The 8007-nt window shown below is 30.1% G+C and overlaps 1 long non-coding RNA gene across 1 annotated transcript; it reads left to right on the forward strand.

Moving 5' to 3' along the window:
- The first annotated feature begins 323 nt into the window (after positions 1 to 323).
- Positions 324 to 7798, forward strand: LOC132748813 (uncharacterized). The gene is made up of 2 exons (XR_009628322.1): positions 324 to 355; positions 4467 to 7798. It is a non-coding gene; the product is annotated as an uncharacterized LOC132748813 (long non-coding RNA).
- The last annotated feature ends 209 nt before the right edge of the window (positions 7799 to 8007 follow it).

Here is an 8007-nt window from a genome sequence, read left to right on the forward strand (position 1 = left end):
TTAACAAATTAACGAATAAAATGAATCGTGGAATGAAGAAATACAAAACAAAGATTTTCCAGTTTGTACACGACTATCGGGAAAAAGTAAACAAAGACCTGAAAATTTTGGAAGTCGGCGCGGGCACAGCTGCAAATTTAGAATTCCTTCCATCAAATACCAAGCTTTTTATGTTAGATCCCAACCACTTTTTTTTGGATAAATAAAAAAAACTTGAAAAACCCCGAAGGATAACGAGAAATTATAAAGGGGGTGGGAAAAGCCCCAGACAGGAAGTTTTAACAAAAGTTTTTGGGACACTTGTTTGTGTTCGACAATGGGCACTTTGAAAGAAATTAAAAGAGTGTTAAAGAAGGTAAGTATTAAACCATCTTTATAGTTAATTTATATCAGGGGTTCTGCTGAGTTGAATTTTTTTTTGGAAGTGATGGAAAAAAAACATAACAAATTTCTTTGACTTTGAGAATATAAAAAATTATGTTTTTTGCTACATGTACATTATTTTAAACCAAATGCGGACCATTTACAAGTTGACAATCTCTATAAATGATGACTGTTATTAATCACAGATTAGCAATCAATAGACTTGTTTTAAATGATTGTCAGTACTTAAACATTTGAGCCGCGTCACGACAAAACCAACATAGTCGGTTTGCGACCAGCATGAATCCAGACCAGCCGGCGCATCCCCGCAGTCTGATCAAGATCCATGCTGTTCACTTACAAACCCTTAACATGTAGAGAAACTGACAGCAAACAGCATGGATCCTGATCAGACTGCAAGATGTGCAGGCTGGTCTGGATCGAATGTCAGACGTTTCACTCCCAGACATTTCACTATTGAGACGTTTCACTCCCAAGACGGTTCACACCTAGACGTTTCACTCCCATTTTGTCAATTGTATGGACGTTTCACTCCCAATTTTTAGAGATGTTTACTAGGAAAGTTTACAAATTTTAATTTCATTAATATCAAACAGTGTAAAAAGGAAAAGCAATTTAATGTTTCATTTTGTTGATTTCAATGGTATTGTTGATACGAATTATTAGAAGATTATTCATTTAATTATGGGTAAAGTGATAAGAGGTGTAAATGAAAGACAAATTTCTGAAGTATCTCTTTTATTTTAAGTGTAACATGAGAAAATTCTATTTAAAGTAAATTAAAAAATTTGAATAACATAGAAAGAACAACAAAGACATTCGCGTCTGTGTACCTACTGGTAAATATGTTTTTATGAAACCAACTATAAATAAAGATTATCTTATCGTATCTTATCTTATAAGTTTAAATTTTGAAATCACTACCAGTAAAGTAATTAATATTATTCAAATAATAAAAAATATCAATACATTAAATATATTGACTATATAATGATTACTTTTTGTAAGTCTTAAACAAATGCGGAACATGTGTATAAAATAAATTATTTTTTTTAAATTATTTTCTTCATCAATTTATTAAACAGAAGCCATTTAACCCATTACTTCATGAGCATTTTGTGAAAAATGGCTGTTTTCATTGAAAAGTCTCCCGTTACAAGTTCAAATTGCTATAATACTATAAAAACTGCTTCAACACTAATCATACTTGGCACAAATGTTGACTGGACCATTGCCCTTGCAACAACATGCTCAGACTTAAATTTTCTGTTACCATGGCAACGAGGGGACATCTCAAAATTGCCAAAAATCACTATTTTGCGTTGATTTTTTCCATCAAAATTGATTTCAAAGTGCTGCAACTTCTCAATGGATTGAGATAGAGTCAAATGCTTTTCAGCGTTGGTTACACGTTACCTTATGATCAATCTGGGGTCATTTATAGCCTCTCACAAGTCCAAAATTTTCTTGGCGATGAGGGGGACTCCGCCCCCCTTCAAACCCCCCAAACAGAAGGGGGCACATCCCCCTTCTGGCAACCCCCTGATGTATCTTTTGGTTGGGGGGCCGCGCCGAAAAAGTGGTCACTTTTTTTAACAACATTTCTCAAACAAAAGCAAGTGTTAAGGGCCTAAATAATGCATTTTTTCACCATTTGAGACAACAAAAAGGGGGGGGGGGTGAAAAAGGCGTTAAAAGGCGTGTATATGAAGTAATGGGTTAACAAACTTAAGTAATTGTGGTGTTATCTCATCGCCTAATTAGTTGTATAAACACTGAGACAATCAACTAACAGTTTGACACCACTATTAAATCAGCTGTATAAACACTGCACTTAAGCATCAGCAGTTTACTAATCAGTGGTTTATTGGACCATTAAAATATTTTTTGACAACAGACAACTTAAACACAGAAACTTCTCCATAAGTTGTGTTTATATGATAATGACTATTAGTCACAAAAAATGACAAATATTGAAAAAGTCCCAATGCTTCTAATTTAATTTAAAGATATATTTCTGATTTAAATTGTTTGACATATATCGCAAAAGCACTATACTAGCATTAATTAATTTAACTTTTTTATTATCCATGATGTTTAAAATTAACAGAACAGAACAGAAAATATACTTTATTTCTGACTTGGGCTCAACACCCATCATCATAACATACATATACATGTATAATTATTACAATGCATGCGTCAAGAATCATATCATAACAAATTCAATCAGTCATATTCAAATATTATGACATAGCTAACATATTGATTGAGAATGCCAAAAATAAATTTCTACATTAATAATATCATATTGATATGCTAATCTACCAAATTGTCTCGTCTTTCAAATGCTTTAATACAAAATAATGCTAATTTTCTAATAACCAATTTTCTATCTGCGTTTAACAATTGTATGAATTTATAAACACTAGGAGTAGGATTAACAGTAAAGTATCTTGAAATGTACATACTTCTAAAATCACTATAAATTGGACATATTAATATAAAATGAAATTCATCCTCTATATCCCCGGACGTACATAATGTGCATTTTCTCTGACTTCTTTCAATACCCCTGTGTCTTCCAGATTCAATATGTAGTTTATGGGAACTTAATCTAATTTTTGCAAGAACTGATCTGTATTTTGCATTTTCTAATAATTTAAGATAAATAGACCTTTCATATTTAACTTTAACATTTGAATACAATTGCAAGGAAGAGCATAACGCCATGTCTGCTCGCCATTGGGTTACATATGTCCCAGTCCCAATGCTTCTAATTTAATTTAAAGATATATTTCTGATTTAAATTGTTTGACATATATCGCAAAAGCACTATACTAGCATTAATTAATTTAACTTTTTTTTTATCCATGATGTTTAAAATTAACAACAAAAAAATATGTTACTCAAAGTTATTTGTTGTCACAAGATTGTTATGCTTTAAATTGAAATTGCCTATTTAGTCCATGTTTACAAAAGATCAAATAGTTAGTTATATTAAAGTGTTATTTTAATCAAAATATTTTTTCTTTAAGTGAAATATTATGTGATAATTGAACATACGGATCAAAGAATAGAAAAACTGTAAACATCTTATTTGAAAGAAGATAAGATAACTGAAATGATAGAACTTAAATACTGAGTTTTAAGTCATTGGCAAAACAGTGAAATCCCCGTTTTTAATTTATTTTTATAAAATTTAAGGTCTATTTTAGTTCAAGTGATTATTTTAGGTCTATTTTAGTATATTATATTCATAAGTATCAAAATAATTTTGGTATAAAAAGGGAGTGAAACGTCTTCAAGACATATATCGCAAAAGCACTATACTAGCATTAATTAATTTGTCTTAAAGACGTTTCACTCCCATTTGGGAGTGAAATGTCTTGGTGTGAACCGTCTTGGTGTGAACCGTCTCAATAGTGAAACGTCTGTCTACCGTCTGGATCCATGATGGTTGCAAATCCATTTTGTTGGTTTTGTCGTGACACAACTCATTTGTGCTTTGTCTGCAAATTATTTCAATCTGTAGTAAAATGCAAACTAATTTGGCTTAGCGCTGCAGGACACCAGAACATGTGAACTTTCAAAAAGTACCCCCCTCCCCTAATAATCGTAGGCTAAAATGAAAATGATATCTGATTGCAGGTTATACAATATAGGCCATATGGCAACTATCCAGCTTTACAGGTGATGGAAGACCTCAGCTGCCCCTCTGGGTATATTTCAGACATGAACAGGCACTTGTTTAGACTCAGAACCACCAATGTTCTTTAAGTTAGCTGGATGCAAGTGGCTTCATGACATGAAAGAATCTTAAATCCCTTACAAGTGGGATTCGACTCAAAGCTGTTAGGGGCAAGTGGTTTGAAGTCAATTACCTGAACCACTTGGGCACATACACCCCTTACGAATCATGCAACAGCTTATATAATTACTTGTTACCAATAACTACAAAGTGTACCTTTATTTAAGATATAAATATCCTGATGTCCAGTCTTTCAATTCAAAACAATATTTTTGATAGAATTAGTTCTTTAAAAACATAATGTTCAGAGCTTTCTTTTGCTGTATTTTAGGGTGGACAGTATGTATTTCTGGAGCATGTTGCAGCAGAAAGGAATTCATGGCGATGGTTTTCTCAGTGCATCATGAATCCCTTACACTGGATCTTTGCAGATGGCTGCGAGGTGAAAAGAAATATAGATAAGTTCATTAAAGAAGCAGGTTTCTCGGATGTTTATATGGAAAAGTTCTACCCCAGGAACATGCCTTTTTGGATAAAACCATGTATACTTGGTATAGCCACTAAATAGAATTAGATGATTCTTTTTAATAAACCTTTTTATTGTATCAAAAACATATACATGTAGGTGTTACCAACACATCAGGTGAAAAATATATTTGTATTGGAAAATGACTTTTGATTTAAGTCAAACTTGCAATGCTTTATTACATGTAATGTTAAGTCATTTGTTATCAATTTTATGTGTTGTCTGGATCTTAATTAAGATACAGGGAATTAAATCAGGCAATATACACTTTACTAAAGAATGATTTATACTGTACTAAAGAATGAATTATCTCTATAATTTAGACAACAAGATTTTTAAGTTGATCTTTTATTCTATTCAGCAAAAAAGTTATATTTTTTATACTATGAGTTTAGTTTAAACCAAAATTTTATTTAACTATTTGTACCTTTGTTAAGATTATTAATTTTGTTCAAATGCTTTTTTTTTGGATTTGTTAAGATTTATTAATTTTGTTCAAATGCTTTTTTTTTGGATTTGTTAAGATTGTATCATATTTTATCTGTATAAAGATGCATTTTTAGATAGCTTTAAACAATTTAACATAGTTACATTGTTTTTAATTCACCCGAGTGCTTAGAGTTCAGCTATTTGTGATGGCATGTTGTCAGTTGTTATCCACAATTTTCTTCAAACAACATCTCCTGAACTACCAGATGCATTTTTGATTAAACTCATTGAGTGACCTTCAATAGTTATATGATTGGTTGCTATCAGATACACATTTAGATGCAGGTCACCCAAGATAAAAATTGACTTTAAATAAAAATGAAATTTTTAAAAATAAAATTCTCCTCATAAACTGAAGTGCCAAGAGCTAAAATATTTTGCATGTAACATCACCTAGTAGTCTCTACAAAAGTTGTATATGTCATACCTATCTGGTAAAAATTTGCTTTAAATCTTCTGTGAAAACTCATTGTACTGAGCATAGATATTTGGCATGACTGTAGAATTACAATGTAAGATCACTTTTGTTACAATAACATATGTGAATAATAATTGGAAATTATCTTTAAAAATCTTTGATATTTGGCATGGTGCATGCCATGTTGATCTCTGACTCAACAAAAAATGACCCTTGTTACCTACTGCATTAAAGAATTATGACCTATTTAAGCAATGAATCTTAGGTGAGTGCTCTAGGGCCATCATGGCTCTCTTGTATAAAAAGTTACATTTTTAGATAATTTTTAGTCTACTTTTAAAGAAAAAAGCAGAGCTCTTGTCATGACCAACTTATCAGTGTTGGCCTTCGTTAACCTTTTTGGTTAAAATTTCAATAATGGTTATTACCTTGAATACTAATAATTCTTAAACATTACCACTTTATTATATGAATGCAAGTTGGTGAGTTCTTTCTATCACATCCAATTTCAGGTCAATGTCAAGGTCATTTGTTCCTATAATATGTAATAGTCCATATTTTTCATAAACAATCAAAGCTATTCAATTAAAATTTGGTATACATTTTCATCAAAATATGACACCGTTTCATATGGGCGTATAAACATAAATTAATATTTTGTAAAATATGCCCCTTTTTGACGTAGATGTTTCTGCGTTGGTCAATCATTCTTGATAAGAGTCATGTCTCAAAAAACACTTTAAATTTGGAAGTTATTTTTCACTTTCAAAAATATAATATGTTTGTAAAGGATAAATAGCCATGAAAGACTTGTTTTTAAAAAAATCCCAATTTTGTATCTTTTAATTATTTTCCTTATTTTCTCATAAACCATCATAGATATTCGCTTCTAACTGGAACTTTTTGTTTGCTTCCAAGGGCAGGTAATTCTGCTAAGCAGTTTTTAAGAATTATGCCCCTATACATGTACCTTCTTTGATTTTATGTTCTCTGTATTACTGAGAAAAGTGGAGCATGCTGCTTCTGTGACAGCTAAAAAACTAACTACATGTAGTTAATTATAGTTCTTATTGTCTTTAAATTGTATATACATGTATATATTATTGTTTATCCATTTCATATTTTAATCAAAACATGTCAGTTACAAACTGATAGAAATGTCTTTCTTTTTGTGTTCATCAAATTTTAAAGGTTTATTTTTGAAAATTATGAAATTTTAACAAGAATTTTAACAATAAATTAATTCTTTTAATTTACTTCAAACCCTGTTATGCCTTAAAATTGTTTATTTTTATTTCTCAAAAACCTTCTATCTTTGGTATCTTGTCACAGTTTCCAAAAAATACTCATTTGCCATATACATAAACTATCTTTTTCTAATTATGCTCTGCTTGCAAATGGTATATTGAGGGAATTAGTACTTTGTATGGAAATCAAAATCCGATTTGATTGTTTGTTTGGTGTATATGCAGTTTTGGTTGGTCAAATTAATCAGCTTTCCAGGAAAACAAACCAATAACTTCCAATTTTTAGCAAATGACCAGTGACTAATCCATAATGATTCCTTAATTAGAAGTGAGAGATAAATAAGAATTAGAATAACTCTATGTCTGTGACCACTAAATCAGATAATTAGATGCTTATATCAACTACATGTTATTATAATGCCAGTATACAATTAATTTAGGAGAAATTAGGTGATTTTAGCTTTCAAACTGAAAGTATTCAATGTCATAACTAAAATTTTATCATTTTGTGTTGTTCATTATCAATTAAGCACAATGAAAAATCAGTTATTGTGTAATGTAATAGCTGGCTGGCTAACTTTCAATTAATTTTGACTGTAAGATAATGGTGGCATATTATCGAGATAGGCTTATTATCAAGACATGCTTATTATTGAATTTTTAGGGTATACTAAAATATATTTAAAAAGGTGGGAAAAAGTCATAATGTCAAAATAAAACAATTATTTAAAAATTTGCAATGATAGGTAAATTAATAGGAAATTATTTTTTTTAAAAATCATATTAAGTGAATGTAAAATGACAAGTACATAGCAACATTTCACTTTGAATAATTTTTAAGTACATTTTAATATTACTGTAAATGTTTATGTTTTATCAAGTTTATGTTTTATGTTTTATCAAGTTTATGTTCAAGAATTTAATTATTGTTAAAAAATATTGTTTTAAATTGAAAATATGTCATAATATAAAGTTTATTTATCTATTAGTTTTTGTTTATTTTTCCATTGTTTTGTATGCCATAATTAAGCTAATTGAACCACCATATCAGTATGGCAGACTGGCTTTGAAAGTTTTATCATAACAGATTTTTTTGTGTCTTCATTTGGTTTTTACTGTTGCTTAATTTATGTTTCAGTATCTTTTTAGAATAGAATATACATAATATACATGTAAATACCATTAGGGGATG

Source organism: Ruditapes philippinarum, unplaced genomic scaffold (assembly GCF_026571515.1).
Source record: "Ruditapes philippinarum isolate M1 unplaced genomic scaffold, ASM2657151v2 ctg6651_1_1_1_1, whole genome shotgun sequence".
Taxonomy (NCBI): domain Eukaryota; kingdom Metazoa; phylum Mollusca; class Bivalvia; order Venerida; family Veneridae; genus Ruditapes; species Ruditapes philippinarum.